Source organism: Arachis ipaensis, chromosome B04, assembly GCF_000816755.2.
Source record: "Arachis ipaensis cultivar K30076 chromosome B04, Araip1.1, whole genome shotgun sequence".
Taxonomy (NCBI): Eukaryota; Viridiplantae; Streptophyta; class Magnoliopsida; order Fabales; family Fabaceae; genus Arachis; species Arachis ipaensis.
The window spans coordinates 9091091-9110615 of NC_029788.2; the positions used below are offsets into that span (position 1 = coordinate 9091091).

A 19525-nucleotide genomic window follows, 5' to 3' on the forward strand; every position below is an offset into this window, starting at 1 on the left:
CCAAATAATCCAAAATTGAATTACATACAGCAGCCATTAGAAACAGAACTCTGCATCAATCCATATAACTAACCAAATAAAGAACTCTGTATCAATTGATATAGTTCATTAACAAAATTAAAAAAATTAGTTGAAAAAACCAGTACAACTCAAACGACCAGACGAGAGAAGCTTCGGAGATGAGATGCCCAAACGTTGACAGAGAAGCTTACCAGATGAGCAGACGACGCGGACCACGGAAGCTTCGGAGATCAGATGCCCAAACGACCAGATGAAGCCGATGACGCCGCCCGTTGGAGGTCCTTCTGCCCAGTGACAGCAGCTCTGATGTGGTGTCGATTGTGGTAGACTGGGAGGGATGGTCGCATTCGTTGGAGTTGGATGAACTGAAGGAGATTGGAACTTTGAAGTGAAATTAGGGTTGAGGTTTGGTGGCTGCTGAGTGACTCTCGTAGTTTGTATAAGGGGTTAGGTAATTGGGTTACGGGTCAGCTATGCGGGTAAGTGGGTTGGGCTCATTTTTTTTTCTTTTGTGCGTCAAAACGGCACCGTTTTCGGTCTTTAGTTAAAAACCGGTGCTGTTAAAAACCCGGCCGGTTCGGCCGGTTCACCGGTTAACCACCGGTTCGACCGGTTTTTTACCAGTTTTTTGCAGGGCGATTTTGAAGGTCAACCGGACTGGCCTGGTAACCGGTTTCCGGTTAACCCGGTTGAACCGTCCGGTCCGGTTCGGTTTTCAGAACATTGGGAAAAACAATGGCGCCGTCAACGACAACTTTGTCAGGATGCAAAGGAGATAGATCCAAGTCGGGAGCCAGAACCCAAACTTACTCCTTCAGCACCTCAAATAACACCTCAGTACCTTCCGCCACAGACTTCTCCAGGTCCTGGTATCCCTCCCTAAGCCTGTCTAGCTCCTCATTCAATTCAATTTTATCTGCAAAAAGGCGAACATAATTCTGTTCGGCCTTCTCCTTCAAACCCTCCGCCATGACATACTGGCCCTTCAGCTTCCTCTCCTGCTCCCGGGCCTGAACAAGCTCTTCCTTCATCTTATTGTTTTCCTCCCGCAGCCTCCTCTCATCCTCTTGATACATGGCAATCCTCCGTTAGAGATCCTCCAAAGATTTTTGGGTAGTGCTCAAAGGAGTTTTGTCAAAAATATCAAGAAGGGAGGTGCAGACCCCAGCAATTCGAATTCTCCCTCGGATTAAAATGTTAAGGTGATTTTGGATAGCAGCATCGTTCATAGCAATCTGGCTGTGTGGAAGGATGTGCTTCCTAGCAAAATTCGGACCATCAAAACCGGCATCCCTAACAATAGACGAGCCGGTTTCCATGGTCTTGCATTTTTCTTCTCGGGTTCCGAGGAGGGCTGAACAGGGGGAGCAGGACGAGGAGGAGTAAGAACAGAATTTACTAAGATTGGCCAGGAGGAAGAGGTCCCCTGACCAGACCCATAAAGAGGAGGAGTAGTAGAAGCACCGACTTCCTGTGCAGCAGCCCGGGCGCAAGCATTCCTTTTTGCCTCCTGAACCTTATGGTAAGCTGCTCTCGACCCGCTTTTCACCATTTCTAAAAAGAAAAACAAAATTAATCAGCACAAGTCGGGAGCAAATTAATACAAGTCAGAAGAGTCAAGTGTGACTATAAGAGCATGAAATGAAGAACTACCTAGCTCGGCCCTAATAGAACTCGGGGATCCAAGAAGAAATTTCTTGGTGTCCAGGTTTGGAGCCCATCCCCAAGCCTCTCGAAAGAACTCAACAACAGCGTTCTCTACCCCATCCAAGTCTGCTAAGCTATATTTCTCTACGGGAGAGGCTTCTACCCAGTACAAAGAAAATTGGGGCTCAGTATCCTCATCCAAGAAGAAAGGGTGATGGCCTTCAACGACTTGAACTTTGAAAAAGAAATTTTTAAAGTCATGGAAGGATTCATCAAAGATGGAAAAGACTTTCCGACCTTGAATGGCTCAGAAAGACATCCATTGTTGTTTGTTTTGTTTACTAAAAGGCTTGGTCAAGTGGAAAAGATAGAAAAAGATTTTTAAAGAGATCGGGAGGTCAAGCTCTCGGCTGGCAAGCTGGTAAATTTTCAGAAAACCCCAAGAATTGGGGTGAAATTGGGAAGGAGCTACCCTATAGTGGGACAGAACTTCCACTTCAAAATCAGAAAAAGGCAAGGTAACCCCTAAACGGGTAAAAAGACAGTCATACATGAAAACAAAATGAGGATCAGCATCGTCATTCCTCCCACAACAAACTCGGTCCTCAGGATTAGGGGATACCGACTCATATTTGGGTTCGTCACCCTCAAGGCTACAGACCCTATAGTGTTTCCTGAGTTCAGTTATGAAGATGGTGTCCACTAAAGGGTTTTCAGAGAGGACGGAAGTATCTACCCATCTCAAAAGAGTCTCAGAAATTTGGGAAGACATGGTGCAAAAAGGAAAAAATGTATGTGAAAATGATAATACCTACATTACCAGAAAAAAGAAGTCATAAAAAAACCAGTCCATAACGAAGAAGTTCTTTTCAAACAGAAGGCAAAAGCAAATAACAGCCATAGCAAAAGAGATCCTCGCAAAAAGGAAAATGCAAATTTCCAAAATGTTCCTACTACGAACAGTAAAACACCACACCAAAGAATCTCGCTCTCAAAACATGCAGCATATTAAGCAGAAAAGCAAAAAGGAGACATAAAGAACTAACCTTTTGAGAAGAAGAAGATAGAAAGACAAACACTACGGCAGAAGAAAGAAAGCCCGAGGATCTCGTGAGCGAGGAAAGGAGCGAAGGAGCAAAGCAGCTCTCAGAAAGCAAACGAAAGAAGGAAAAGAAAGAAGAGGGAAATGTATTTATAAAGCACTAGGGGCATAATCGTAATAACGGTTTAGTCATTAAAAGAACGCGCCGTTACCAATGTACTGCCCGCCCACGTGTAAATGCAGAATCCAAACAGATGCGATGTTTGATTAGACGCGACGTTTGAAAATTCAGAATCACGTCGGTTTCAAAACTAAAACCACGTCGGTTTTCCGAGTTGAAAGGAAATATCGACTAAAGCGTCCCCGAGCTCAACTGATACTCGAATTCAACTCGTAACTAAGAGATTGGACTCGAGTAGGGGCACTGTTCATACCCTGACCCAAAATATAAGCCAGGCCCGATCAATTCAAGAGACCCAATCCAAAAGGTTGGCCTTCACTGTGTACTGACCTCCACTAAGAAGTCGGGGTCGACACCAGCAAGCAGTCAACACTTATCCAAGTGAATAACTGCCTCCTTAAATCTCCCACCCACTTTTAGAAGAGAGATCCCAACAACCCTAAGATAAAGGGACGGTTATCCACCATCAGAGGTGGAACTAGTTCAGCAGTGGTTATTGGTTCCTTCCCTATAAATATACTGACACACTTAGGTAAAACTAAGTTCCAATACACTTAAACCTGCTAAGGCCCTTGGTGACTTAGACATTGGAGTGTCTTTGCAGGCACCACCCCCCATTCTTCAAACGCACACACAACTCAAATGGCAGTCCCCAGACGTGCATCCAGTCAGAGACCACCTCCCTTTAGCATTTGGGCCTCTCATTCGAGCCCAACCCTCCGGTTCTAGGTAAGCCCCAAAACAGAAAGCTAAACTAAAATATAGTGATATAGGACGTGATTATCATATAAATTAGATGGTACAGAAAATATGCTTTCATCGTTTAATATAACAAAAAATAATCTATTGATAGAGAGTGTAATCTACAAAAAGGTTAGAAGAATGATGGCCGTCCCTAATTATATCTACATGGTTTTTTTATTTTAATATATCACATAAGTACTTAGATGATATACTTAGTAGGGGTGTTCAAAACTAATCCAGATCAAACAAAACCGACCAAACGAACCAAAAAAATTTAAAACCGAACAAACCGATAACCGAAAAAATCATGTTTTGCTGTTTTTTTGTGGTCGGTTCAGTTTTTGGTTTCGACACTGAAAACTCGAACCAAACTGAACCGACCACCTAAAAACCAAGGTTTTGAAAACTGAGCCGGACCGGCCAGTTCAACCGGATTAACCAAAAATCGGTCAAGTAGCCGGTCCAGTCCACCTGCAAAACCGTCTTACAAAAAATTGATAAAAAAAACGATCCAACGGTGGTTAACCGGTGAACCAGTCAAACCGGCCAGGTTTTAGCAAGTACCGGTTTTTCTTCCCAAGCCACGAAAAGGGCGCCGTTTTGGCGCTGTTTAAAAAAAAGGGAAAAAAAAAAAAGGCTGAAGCATCAGTTCTCTTCGAAGACTTCTAGTCACCTCCCAAGTCCCAACCCTAACTTTCTCTCAGTTTCTCTTCAACCTTCTTCCTCTAAAGTACAAACACCACCGTCACCTCCAACAAACGCCGGAGCGAAGCTTCACCGTCGTGGTCGGGTCGAAGGTCACCATCGCAAAACGAGGTCGAAGGTCACCGTCACGGGTCGAAGCATCACCGTGTTGGTGTCGTCTGGTCATTGGCTTGGCATCGTCGTGGTTGTCAGCTTGTCGTCGGCACCGAACCGTCACCGTCACCGAAGCGTGGGTCGACGTCTGGCTCTGACAGTCTGCTCTCGGCCTCTCCCGCGGTGAGTACTCAGTAGTCAGTACTTCAATCTTTTCCTTCTATAAGGGGTAAGTACGATTTTGGTCCCTTAAGTCTAGTGCCAGAATCGAATTCGTCCCTCTTGTTATTTTGCCATTAAAGTCGTCCTTAATGTTTTTTTTCGTATTAAAATCGACCCTTTTCTTCTTCCACCCCCAACGCGTTTTTACGCGTTTTCTTTTTTTTTTTAATTTTATAATTTTTATTATTAAAATAGGATAGGGGTAGTTTAGGAATAAAATAAAAAATTTTATTGAAAAAGACGATTTTAATACGAAAAAAAACATTAAGGACGATTTTAATGGCAAAATAATAAGAGGGACGAATTCGATTCTGGCACTAAACTTAAGGGACCAAAATCGTACTTACCCCTTCAATTAATTTCGTTTATTTGGTGACAAAACTGTATGAATTGAACATATTTGAGTTCATGGTTCTTGTTCTGTTTTTCAAATCTTTTCCATTTTCTGAGTTCTTGTTCATGGGTTCTTGTTCTGTTTTTCAATTAATTTTTTTATTTTGTTAATTATTCTTGTTCTGTTTTTCAATTTTGTTTATTTTGAATTTTGGTATTTTGAATTTTGGTATATAAATTCAATTATGCTCTGTTGGATTTGGCTATATTGAGTTTTGTTGAATTCTGCTATGTTGAATACTGCTCTGTTGAATTTTGGGGTTTAAAATTTAAATTCAATTCTGCTATGTTAATTATGTTGAATGAATGTCGTATGAGTTGTATGGATTATTATATTTGTTTGGATTCTGAATTGTTGTCATTTTGAATTTAGATGGAAGTATGGAACAGCTGATCAGCAATTACAACATAATTTTGAATTTAGATGGAACAATTGATCAGCAACTACAACATAATTCTGTACAAAAATCTCAGACAGGTTCCTTTCCACGAAATTCTGACCCGGCTTGGGAATATTTTTGATGAGTAGTGTTTTTGTTTAGTTGAAGTATTGTTTGTTCAATGTTATTTCTTTTTGGTTGCAAAATATTTTGTGTTTGTCATTTATGTGCATTTTGATTTTCTTTAGTTATAAACTTTGATATTTGAAGTTGTTTATGACCTTTTAATGATAAATTATGGATAATTTTTGTGAAATGGTTAAATTTTAAATTTTATTAATTTAGAAATTATTGAATTTAAATTTTTAAAATTATGTATTGAATTTTTTTTATAATTTTACTCTATATTTAATTAAACCGGTTCAACTACGGTTCAACCCTGATTGAACAATTAAACCATTGAACCAATCATTCGACTGGTTTGATGACCGGTTCGGTTCTCGCAACCTTGCTAAAAACCCTAACAAAACCAACCCCCTCCCCCAAAACAGACCTAAACCTAGAGCCGCTCCTCACTCTCTACCAGCGAAGAAACCTCAAGGCTCAAGCCCCACTACCCCAGCTGAACCCCTTCCTCCCAGCACCTCCCAGCACCATCGTCCTCCACCGTCCACAGCACCGTCGCCGACTCGCGGGCAGTACCCACGGTGGACAGCACCCTCACGGACGGCACCCACAGCAGCCTTTTGCATTGTTGCAGACAACACCCAGCCACCCACAGCACCCACAGCACCGTCTCCTCCACGCCGAGTTTATGGAGCCTCTGAGCCAGGTATTTAGTTTTATTGTTCTATATATTTGTTGCTTGATTGTTGATTGTTGTTCATTATTTTGTTGTTGATTTTTTGAAATTGCTTGCTGATTGTTGTTCATGGATGATTGTTATTCTTTATTCATTGTTGATTGTTGATTGATGATTGTTGTTTATTGTTCATTACTGATTTTTTTATTATTTGTTCATTACTGATTGTTTGAAATTATTAGTAATTAGGTTGATGAAAGTAGCTATTTTGTAAAGTAGGTCAATGTTGTTCTTTTTCCCTTATAATATTTGAAAAAAAAACTACTTTCTGTTTCAGGTTGGGGAGACTATTAGCAGATTTGAGAAGAAGGGATTTTACTTGAAAGGTAGTCTCTAGAATGGGTCATAAGAGAGTAGAGACGATGGCGAAGATTCACCTGTGACATGATCAAGTGCTTTTTCCAATTATTATTGTTCTTATTATGTAATTGTCTTTTGATTTCAGGTTGATTTGCTTAAAGAAGTTTCATTGTTTTGTGAGTAAACACTCAATCCGGTCCTTGTCCATTTTCAAAGCGATCTTTGTAAAAAAAAAAAGGGATATTTCGACCCTCAACCTTTTTATTTTGGGACAATACGGTCCCTCTGTTAAAAAATTTATTAAATAATAATAAAAAATTAGTTTTGTGAGAGTTTTATTTGTATTTTGTGGGGGAGGGGGTTTAAACCTCCACAAACTATTAATAACTTTGTTTTTAAAAAATTTCTTCATCAATAGTGGTTAAGTGAAGAAAAACCATTGATAAAAATGATGCCACAAAAAAAAATTATAGTACAATACCTTTTAAAGAAAAAAATAACATCGAATAAGAAATGAAAGAAAAGAACTTTAATGTTGATTATTGGTATTGGTGATGATGATGGTAGAAGAGATAATGATGATGATAAAGTATGGTTACTCAATAAAAATAATAGAGGTAGGTAGGGGTGGCAACGGGGCGGGTAGGAAATAATGCCACAAAAAAAAGTAATTATAGTACAATGTCTTTTAAAGGAAAAAAATAACATCGAATAAAAAATGAAAGAAGAAAACTTTAATGTTGATAATATTGGTATTGGTGATGATGATGGTAGAGGAGATAATGATGATGATAAAATATAGTTACACAATAAAAATAATAGAGGTAGGAGTGATAATAATGAGGATGAAAAAGATAATGGTAATAGTGGTAGTAATTAGTTATATTGTTAAAAATATTTTTGTGGGGGTTTAAAACCCCCACAAAATACAAATAAAACCCCCACAAAACTAATTTTTATTATTATTTGATGATTTTTTTTAACAGAGGAACTGTATTGTCCCAAAATAAAAAGGTTAAGGGTCGAAGTGTCCCTTTTTTTTGGACAGGGATCACTTTGTCTTTCGTGAAAATGGACAAGGATCGGATTGGATCTTTACTCTTGTTTTGTTGGAGAGGACATCAAAACGTGACTATTTGTTGTTGGAAATTTGTTTTTATTTTTCGTTGTGTTGACTATTGAACTTTTAAACTTATTTAATTGTCATATTTTAATTTATATTGTCGTTGAATTTCATTGGATCAAGACTTTTGTTAGTTGTGGTGTACTTGTATTCCATAATTTTAATGTTATCACTTTGTAAAATAGTATGACAGGTTTTATTTGAATTGATTGAAAAACTGAACAAACAGAACCAAACTAAATCGATTTTAATTGATTTAGTTTGGTTTGGATGATTTCGATAAAAAAACAAAATCAAATTAAACCGCAGTTTAATTAATTGATTGGATCAGATGATTTTTCTCTAAAAAATCGAATTAAATCGCACTGCGAACACCCTAATAATTAGCATCATTATTAGAGGATATTAGATTTGAAATATACACGGATTAAGCTACTATTATTATTTGTAATTTATTGATAAGGATGTCTAAGATAATAGGAAAAAAGAAGTGTTACGAGATAGGATAAAATATAATTAAAAATATAGAGCAGTAAAATTACATATGTCAACACAGCACATGCATAGCTGTAAAATACAATGTTTGAAAAGAAAGCATAATTCCAATAAACAAATATGAGAAGAAAAAAATGTTCTGATCATCTAGCAAACCCTAAAATCATAAAAGGCCACTTTTTTAAAATTTCAACATACATTAACATCCTGAAATGAACAAAAATAAATTAATAATTAAATAATTATATCCAAAATCAACTATACAAAGACAACCAAACACATTTAACTGAGTTTTTAAGATGTCTAATTCATCAGCAAAACAACCAACAATCTTCTCAGCTTCTTTATTGAAGACTGAGACATAAGTCTCCCCACTATCATCAGCAACTACAGCTATAATGTATTCCAAAAAGGACAAACTAAATTGTAACTACATTTTATAATATTAAAAAATTCAGAATAAAGATTTCAAAAGGTGAATTTCCTTAAACTGCATTACTCATCATTTTTTTGGCAACCTTCACACACCAATACCCAATGTAGATGCTCTCTCTCAACAACCTTTTTTTGTTGCAAGTTTTACAAGCACGATACCACATTACTTGTCTGGATTTATGAAGCTTATGCAAGTTTGGCTGAAAAATGAAGGTTGTTCTAGATTTACAAATTAAAAAATCCGTTCAATTTGCAAAACTTCAATACTTTGAACTTGAATGTTTAGATAAAAACATACATATACTGAAACTATTTAAAATGTCATAACACTATAGGAAGTTAGAATTCAATGAATGTGGTATCTTTAAAATTCTATGGCACACTTAATTTACCCCTCTGTACATAATGTTCAATCACAAATGTCAGAACTTACGCCTAAGCACCATGTATGCAAAGGGAATGTACAATTGATTGCAGACTGGTTCCCATTAGCCAAAGTAGACGAAGGATTTAAGAATATGTGGTCAAGCTTTGCCACCAGAATATATCTTATTCTTAAACTGACATAGTCCTACAACAAAATCAAATTTACACAATGTTATAGAGAAAGATCAAAGGCAATTATCCTATTCTTAAATTACTTTCTTATACCTGTACCGTAACTAGGGGTGTCCGCGAATCAGATCGGATCGGATATGGCCGAAAATTTGATCCGATCCGCACAATTTTCATCGGATCGGATCGGATATGATATCCGCACTTTTTAATGTCGGATCGGATCCGATCCGATCTGCATATTTGCGGATCGGATCGGATCGGATATCGGATATATCCGCATAATTAAACCTTCTCTTTTTAATTATATTTCTATGTAAAAAAATTCGATAAAAATATTTCTTTCATACTTTTAAACTTATTTATTCCTAAAATATTTTTAATCAAACTCTCTCTAAATAACAAAAATAAAATAATACAATATATGAATAATAATTACTAACTAAAACATACAAACAAGTAAATATAATACCAAACATATATATATTTATTTATTTTTTAATTATTATAGTGCGGATCTGCGGATCCGTGGATCGGATACGCGGATGTAGAGCATATATCCGTGATCCGATCCGCACCCTCCGATCCGATCAATTTGCGGATCGGATCATATCCGCAATTTTCGGATCGGATGCGGATATTTACTGCGGATATGCGGATACGATCCGATCCATGGATACCCCTAACCGTAACCTCATATATCACCATTTGTTTTGTTAGAAAATTTTATACTACTTTTTAAGGTTGAATAGGAACATTCTAAATATTAAGAAAAATGTATGTATAGGCCATCCTTGACCTTCCTTCTATTGTATAAATCAATAGACATGGCTAAAATCCAAAAGAATCCGAAGAACCTAGCTTCAACTCCAAAGGTTATATTTTTACTGAAGGGAATGGACTTTAATTTATAATGGCAGCCAGGTGGTGCATTTAGATCTTCTATCAAAGTGAAGTCATTCTTCCTAAAAATGAGCAACAGATGAGAGATTACCAAAACAATTTTTCTAAAGCTGAAACCATTGGTAACTTATGACAATCAAAGTTACATAAGTAGGTGGTAAGAGAAAACAGAGAAACAAGACTGACTATATTAAACTGAAAGCATAATTTGTTTAATAGAGGATTGATATCAGGTTTCAATTATGAATTATGGTTTCTGACAAAAACCTGAAGGAAGTAAAAATCAGCATATCATCATTGAATCAACATGACTATTTATACCTAATTATGTCCAAAGGCATTGAAGCAACTATTTCTTCTTCAGAGGATAGCTCTAATTTTATTGGCCTGAATAATGACAAAGTGGTTGAGACCTTGTAAGAACTTAGATTATCAAATTTCAAGTATAGCAAAAGAATCATCAACACGGGATTTATCATTCAAGAGGATGTAAAGAACAGCAGTTCAACAATTTGAAGGTAAAAAAAAAGGTTAGAATAACAAAAATGACATTATAATTTGTAAATTCATAATATATTTTAAAACCATTGAATTTGTATAGTCAAGGATAACATTAGAAGACCCAAATCATTTAGCAAAGAATAAGATCTTATCTTTATTATTGATTTTTAAATATTCGTGTTCTCAATTGAGAAGAGAGTTAAATAATAAAAATATTAAAGCACTTGGTGCAAAATCTTATGAATTGTTTAATCATAAACCTTATCACAATTAGATCTTGTTACAAAATTTATGCATTAATTTCCAAGTTCTGATTGCGACTTGGGCTTTCTCATTAGATCAAAAAATGAAAATGACCGATGCTAAATTGATTATGAATGGCAGAATGGATAAGTACATCATTATGATGATGATAGACTGAAACCACAATAACAAATTCAAAATAAGAAACTACTATGCTTCAGAAACATCCAAGGCTTGAGCACAACTACAGGGAATGAAAACCACATTCTAAGCTATAAACAATACGAAGATTGATGAATGAAATTATTTCCATTCACTCCAACTCTCCAAGGCTTCTTCACACCAGCTACTTCACTCATCCTTCTTCAGAGTAACAACAAATCAAACTCATTAACAAATAATAACAACTAATGTTAGAATCTATTTCACAATTGAAAATAAATTACAAAGCTCCATCACCTCCACCCTCATTTTAATACATCAAAAGAGTTCAACCATAGGATTATTATGAATCACAATATGAGAGAAAATAACAATATTAAGTTAAAGCAATCACAATATTCAGTTTTATTGTATCATATTCCAAGGACTATGGAGATGGAAAAAAAAAAAAGATATGGAGATAGTTGAAATCAATTTATATAATGAATATTTGAGAACTTACTGCATAGTCAATGCAAATACCACTCAATCATTGAAGATATTTTCAATCATCATACCTTAGCATCACTTGCTAAAAATAATTTTTTCTCGAACTCAGCTACATTCATATCTCAAATCTCTCTGTTAGTTTACCATTCTAACCAATCTCGACTGTTTTTGCCAATGAATCAAATAATAATAAGAAAATCTGAAGAAAGAAAATAAAATAAGGGTGATGGCTCAAAAGAATCTGCAGCAACTTACCAAAAGGAGGAAACGAAAAAATTTAAAACCAACAATGATATAAAGTAGCATTCAAATTGCAATAAATCTAGAAAAGGCAAAAGAAAACAAAATAGAACATATCAAATTCAGAAAATAAATAGATGAATGCCTGATTCATATGTATTCAACTAATGTTTGTAGCAACCAAAGATATGTAACAAACACATAAGCCAGATTGAGAATAGATAAAAAAAATCATATGCTATAGCAAAGCAAATTCAGAACAGATAAAAAAAAGAAAGCAGATTCAAGAATAACAAAAAACTCTACTATTAACAACAAAGAATTAATCTTTTGGGAAGAGAAGGATACTTTCATAAAGTAAAATCATTGGTTTGAATATGAAATTAGCTATATAGCAAAGTTTAATAAAAACAAAGACAAACATAAAAAATCTACTGCAGTCATCCATAACATGGGAAGTATTAATATAGAATAAAAGATACCAGATACAATAGAGTCATATAAATCAGCCATCAAAATCAAGTAGAAACAAGCTCAACTTGTGGCAGAATCATTTGCAGCTTTTAAAATTTTGGGGAAAACTGAATTAAAAGAAAAAAATAGCTAAAAACCTAAGAATAATACTAGAACTGTATTTGGACGAAACACTTTTAATCTTCAAGATCCACTAAAATGAGAAACCTATTAAAAAATATGTTTTAATTTTAGAAACTTTTTTTTTTTATTTTTACCAAAGTTGCATTGACATCATTATAGCATACACCAGTTAATTTACTCTATCATGTATATAAAATGTAACCAACTATCCTAATCTTCTAACCATAATTATATTAAAAAATCTTATGATCCAAAATAGATAAAATAAGATGTAAACTGACATAATATAATTATAAAATTAAATAATAATGTTAATGTGACACACTTTAATGTATTTGCAGACTGGGAATGCACTATGGACGATGAAATAATGACAGATTATGCTTGGGACGTGAATCTAGAAAATGAATTGCTACAACTGAGAGGTAAATAAATTCCGATGCTAGTAACCTTTAGATTAAAGGAACATAATCGAGGACTAAAGAAGGCTTAGTAGTTAAAGATAAGTAAACAAAATTTTGAAAAAATTCTAGCAGAGAAAGAGTACGTACTCCGTACTCTGAGAGAATGAGAGAAGGAGAGAGCGGGGGCGAGTGGTTGAGGGTGGAATACGGTGAGAAAGATGGTCATGCCATCGGAAGAGATAAGGGGGAGAGCGTGGGAGGGTGATGCATGAAAACTTGTCTCTCAACAATTTCCTTCGGCAAGTATACCGAATTGTCGTCAAGTAAAAACTCACAATAGAGTGAGGTCGAATCCCACAGGAATTGATTGGTCAATTAACTTTAATTAGAGGAATGTTCTAGTTGAGCAAAGCAGAATTTGATGTGAGAGTTGCAGGAAATTAAATGGCGAGAAAGTAAATAGCAGAAAATGTAAATATTGGAAATAAAGAGCTGAATGTAAATGGCGGAAAGTAAATTGCAGAATCTTAAATGGGGATTTGGGAAGATGAGCATAAAAGTAAATGGCAGAAATTAAAGAGAATGGGTGAGATCAAAAATGGGGAATTCATTGGGCTTAGGAGATGTTGCATTCTCCGGATCAAGTTCATTTTCATCTCTTCCTCGGAGAAAGTAAAATTATACAGAGAGTAGTTCTCTCAATCCAAGGGTTTCTTTCTAGTTCAAAACTACTCCTATATATACTACTCTTCTGCTCTTCTAGTTGGCTCTTCAAGTCTTGGATATGGGCCTTTGAATCTTGAGTTGAAGCAGTTTGGAATCTTCAGTGAGCTCAGCTTTACTTGCAGAGAAAGTGTGAAGTAGGCATGGACTTTAGCTAGGACGTTAGTGGTGTTAACGTTTAAGTGAAAATGTGGGTTCGAGAACGTTAGTGACAATCACCTTTTTCACTAACGTTTCTAGCCTAAGATGGTTCACGTTAACTTCAACGTTAGTGGCACTAACGTGACCACTAACGTTGCCTCTTGATCCTTCGCGAACGTTATTGGGGTTTACCTTTTTCAATAACATTGCTTTTAGCCCCCTTTTCTCACGTTAGAGTCCACGTTAGTATAACTAACGTGGCTCTTAACGTGGGCATGCCTTAGCCTCGAGAGCGTTAGTGACACTTACCTTTGTCACTAACACTCCAAACACCCCTTCTTCCCACGTTAGAGTTCACGTTACTTAGGTTAACGTGACTTCTAACGTGGTAGTGATAGCCATCTCCAACGTTAGTGACAAAGGTGAGTGTCACTAACGTTGGCTCATCATTCATTTCCTCCACGTTAGCTTCCACGTTAATGCAATTAACGTGGCAACTAACGTGGCTAATAGTGGCTTAGTCCAACGTTAGTGACAAAGGTGAGTGTCACTAACGTTGGCACTTCTTTGTTCCTTCCACGTTAGAGCTCACGTTAATGTACTTAACGTGACTCTTAACGTGGCTAGGTGTGCCCCTTTTTTCAACGTTAGTGGCATTCACTTTTACCACTAACGTTGGAGCTTTACTTCTCTTCCACGTTAGCGTTATTGGCGATCACTTTTCTCATTAACGTTGCAATCTAGCTCCCATTCCACGTTAGTAGTCACGTTAGTTAGACTAACGTGACTGCTAACGTGGCTCTTCCTTGCTTCCTTTGTCCTGAAATCAAGCAAATAAAATGCATCAAAGCTCTAATCCAAGTTATGAGTCATGCATCATCTAATTTGTCATTTAATTTATGCATAATTCTCATAAAATCATGTAAAGTTCACAATGTTTGCTTAAATCAAGATGTAAGTGAAATTCTACCTAAAACTTGCTTATTTCCTAAGAAAATGTATGAAACTACCCTAAAACAGTAAAGAAAATGTCAGTAAAACTGGCCGAAATGCCCTGGCATCACAACACCAAACTTAAAGCTTGCTTGTCCCTAAGCAAGTACTAGAACATAAGAGTGATGAGTGAAATGACAAGAGAAATGAGTCACTATTGTGGAAGTCATGTCCTTGGTTTTATGGGGTTTCATGCATAGCAACTTAGGTTTATTCCTTCACTGGCTTTCAGACCTTTATCATGCCCTGGAATACTCACTTGATTGCACCCTATGAGACTTTTATTCATTGATCCCTTTGTAATTTCAGGGTTTGATTATGTTCTTAGACTAGGTGCTTTGTGAGGGGGCGACTCTTTAAGATAAGCTTTCAGCCAGCACTCCTGAACCAGTTGGTTCAAGGTGCTAGGTGTTAAGACACCCTAAGGACTTACTCCCTCAAGTCTCTTTCCCCCACACATACACACCACAGGCACATGGTTTGTTATTTTCTTACTTGAGACCTTGGTGTCCAGTACCTCTTTGGGTTACTAAGTGTTTTGTAGCAAAGGTTACTCTTGATAGTGGACTTTCAGTTGATAATCCCGGGTTAGTTAACCTAAGTTACCAAGTGATAAGGCACCCCTGAGAGCTTATTCATCCAAGTATATCCTTTGCACAGGAGCACCACAGACACATGCCCTTAAGATTCAACCCTTGGTGCCTAGCCTTATTTCTTATTCTTTTTCTTTATTTCTCAACTTTCATTTTTCTTTCTCTTTTTCTAATTAGGATCTTATTATGTAGCTAGTCTCATATGGTGTGTTTCAAGCATATGATTCAGGACAGATAGTTGCCTTCCCACCTTGTTGGTGAACCAACTTAGCTAATCTATTACCACACCACAAACTTAGGAACTTACTCCACAATATGAACCTCACTCTGGTCTTTCATAGCATACATTCTCTTTTTATTTGATTCAAAAGGACAAGCATACAAGTAAGCAAGGTGAAAATGCAGCAGATCATTTGGCACAGCTAGCATAGACCTAAGCAGTAAAAACTTAAAGGCAGAATTTAAAATCCTAAATTACCATGGAAACATGTTCTATTTCATACATGATTTTTCTTATTTAAAAACTTTGAAAAAGATGGAACAAAGAGGGAACTCCACCACCTTTTACTCATGGGGGTGCTCATGCTCTCCCTCTTGTTTGTCCTCTTTGTGTCCACTTGTGTTTTCTCGTATCCGTGCTAGTCTGGCTTTCTTCCACTCCTCAAGTGCCTTCCTTACTGATTCATGACTCTTTTCTACCCTCTCTCTTTCTTCTCACACTAATTCATCCTTTACTTCTTCATATCTTGTGATTCCCGGGTGCAGTACAGGCAGTTGTCCAACTAAGTACCCGAGCCTGGCTTGAGTGTTTACATGATGTCCAGTCTCGTTCATGTAAACTCCTTCTGCGAATGATCTGTATTTGTCAAAGAGTTCTGCCTGTTCCAATTGTTTCCGATGTATTTCATGTATGTGTGCACCTTGATGTGCTTGGATGTTGATTAGCTTTTGGATGGCTTCTTGTTGTTGATCTTGCCTTTGCTCTATCCTGTGGAAGGATTCACCCCAATGTTTCCCTTGTTCTAGTTGCTGCTCCATCAATTGCTTTTGCCATTCCCCATGTTGATTCATCCATCCAGAGAGTAATTCTTCTTGACGGCTTACCAACTGTAGTTGCAACTCTTTCTGTGCCCCTTGATTTTCCAAGTATTGTCTATATAAGCCATCAATTGCTTCCTGTAGTTGGTGCATGTCTAAAGGGGCTTGCTCCTCTAAGTTTTGTCCTTCTACTACTTGATGGGCTGGCCTCTTTCTTGGCTTTCGTTGAGGTAGGGGAGATGCAACCGCATGCATCTGTCGAACAGTAATTGGGATGCCCACTTTTATCCACTCGGGGTCCTCATCCTCGAACACCACCCTAGCCCTGTCACACAGACGAAAAATAGTGCTGGGGTAGCCTAACCTTCCTCCAGAATCGCTCTTTTCAGCCATCTTCCTAATACCTTGGGCTATAAGTTCATGGACCTTGATCTCTCCCCCTTTAAGTATACATTGCACCATTGTTGCTCTCTTAAGATTCACCTCTGAGTTATTCCCAGCAGGAAGGATGGATCTCCTTACAATTTCAAACCACCCCTTTACTTCAGGGGTGAGGTCCCCTCTCTTGATGAACTTGGGTTTTTCCTGAGGATCTCGTACCCAATCAACTCTTTGCACATAAATATCTTGTATAATCTGGTCATGATTAGGGCTGCTATCTATTCTGGAGTGATAGTTTTCTTCTGCAAATGGTATGGCTCGTAGCTTTAACGCCCTCATGATGCTCATGGGGCTGAAGTCCACGGTTACCCCTCTCACGAAGCTTATATAGGAGTCATCTGCCTTATCATACCTGACTGCATTTGCATAAAACTCTCTTACAAGAGTTGCATTTACTTTTATGACTGGATCAGTAAGGAGCTCCCATCTTCTCTTTTCCACCTTCTCTGTGATTTCGGGGCACTCAGTTTTTCTGACTTGAAAGCCTAGCTCATATATGATCTCCTTATCAACCATCCACCCATATTGCAATGCATGGTAAAAGGTTTTGAATTTCTTCTCATCGAAAGGGCGTTGCTCCATAGGCTCCTTCTCTTTTCTTCTCTTAGAGCTTGATGATGCCATAAGTGATTTTTTATATGTGAAGGTGTAAAGGGTGAGGATAATGGGCTTCGGCCGGTTAAGATGGGGTGTAGTGAAGGGAATGAGTGAGAGTGTTTTTTGATGGGGTAAGGGGTGTTGGGTTCCGAAAGTGAGAAGTATAAAGAATGAGAATTTGGGATGTGGAAGCGGTATGGAATAAGAACCACTTATATAGGGAGATGGTGAGTGAATAAAAGGTGTGGATTGATGGAGTGGTTGTGTGATGAACGGATGGGGTTCAGCATGGGATGAGCACAAGGATCATCAACTTTATGAAGGGGGGTTGGTTCGATTTCCAAGCGTGTCATTCTTCCAATGTTGCATGGCAACATTTTCCAATGCATTCCCCTTGAAAACACGTGTATAGTCCTCTCCTTTTGTGGTGGTCGAATCCTCCTTCTTCAATTGTCCAATCAATTCTTTCCAATCCTCCTCTCATTTCTCCTACAGGATAAAAGAACAAAATTAATAAGATTGAAAGTTGGCGGCAAATATTAGAAAAGTGAAAATTTTGTTTGTTTGTTTGTTTTTACTAACTAAGTGCTATTCAGGAATGCAAACCAACTGACTAATTAATTGTCCATGTATGCAACATTGGTGACACCAAACTTAGTTTGTGTCCTTGTGGTGTACAAAGTTTTGTTTAAGGCTCTAAGAGTAACATGATATGAATTGCATTCATGCTCTCTTAGTATGCCTTGAACACCAAACTTGTTCTTCACTATGTGCTGCATAAAGGATTCAGGCAAGTATCTGTCAAAGTTAATTTGGAATTCATGAACCTTACATTATTAACTACTTTAAAGCATATAAAACATGGGTTGCCTCCCATGAAGTGCTTCTTTAGCGTCACTAGCTTGACGTTTTTCCTTTGTTAGGGTGGTTGGTAATGCTTCAAGTCTTCCCCCCTCGCGGTAAATCTATCCCCATTGGCTTCATCAAGGATTTCCACATGTTCTAGGGAGAGAATTCTGTTAATGGTGAAAACCTTAGGTGGCTGAGATGGGATGGTGAGGAGATGAGGTGGAATAACTGGGAAATAAGCTGAGATCACTTTATCTCCTAGAGAGAAGTCCTCTGTAGGGATCTTCTTGTTCTTTCACCTCCTTGGTGCCTTCTTCTTTGTCCTTTTTGATGTTGCCCTGCTCTTTGTGACCTCTTCTTTCAAGAAAATTTTGTTGCTGGTCTCATATGACTCTGGTGGTTTAGGTTCCTCCTGATTTTCCTTGAGCTATGACAGCTGCTGATTATCTTGTTCATCAACCAAAGGAATTCCCAGGTGTACAGCTTGTGCTTCAGTGCTTATTTCTTCCACCAGTGCTTTGTCGTGCTCTCCCCTTGGTTCCTTGCTTTTCTGATCTGTTTCTTGTGAGGGTTTGAAGACATTGAATGCGAGTTGTTCGTCATGTATCCTCAATATTAGCTCTCCTCGCTCCACATCTATGAGCGCTCTGGCTGTAGCTAGGAATGGTCTTCCCAATATGATTGGGTGGAGGTGACTCTCTTCCATTTCCAATATGACAAAGTCTGTGGGAAGGAAGTAGTTCCCAACCTTCACCAACACGTTTTCAACCACTCCTACTGCTTGTTTTTGAGTTTTGTCGGCCAGCCTGATGACTACATCTGTGGGCATTAGCTCATTAATCTGCAGCTTCTTCATAAGGGATAAAGGCATTAAGTTGATGCTTGCTCCCAGATCACAGAGTCCTTTATCAAACATTGTTTCTCCTATGGCACAGGGGATGTGAAAACTCCCTGGGTCCTTTCTTTTTGTAGGTAGCTCTGGTTGAATGAGAGCACTGCACTCCTTATTCATCACTATTGTTTGTCCTCCCTTGAGTGAGCTTTTCCTGGTCAGCAGCTCCTTCATATACTTAATGTATAAGGGCATTTGTTGGAGGGCCTTGATGAATGGTATGTTTATATGGAGAGATGCAAACATGTCAAGAAACCTTGAGTATATTCTCTTTTTTACACCACCCTTGATTCTTTGGGGAAAAGGTGCATAGAGTCTCAGCAGCTCCTTCTGTGTAATTTTGATTTCTTGGTGATCCTCTTCCTGTTTCTCTGCTGATGTATCTCTAGGTTGTTCTAATGGTTTGTTCGGTTCTTCCTCAGTCCCCTTATCACTTATAGTGACCATCTTGCAATCTTCCCATCTTACTTTCTTTGCTTCACCTCTCGGGTTCTTCTCTGTGTCACTTGGGAAGCCATCTG

General features: G+C 37.7%; 1 pseudogene; it reads left to right on the plus strand.

The window, feature by feature from the left end:
• Nucleotides 1-19525, plus strand: part of LOC107635986 — a 74140-nt pseudogene that overhangs the window by 9670 nt on the left and 44945 nt on the right.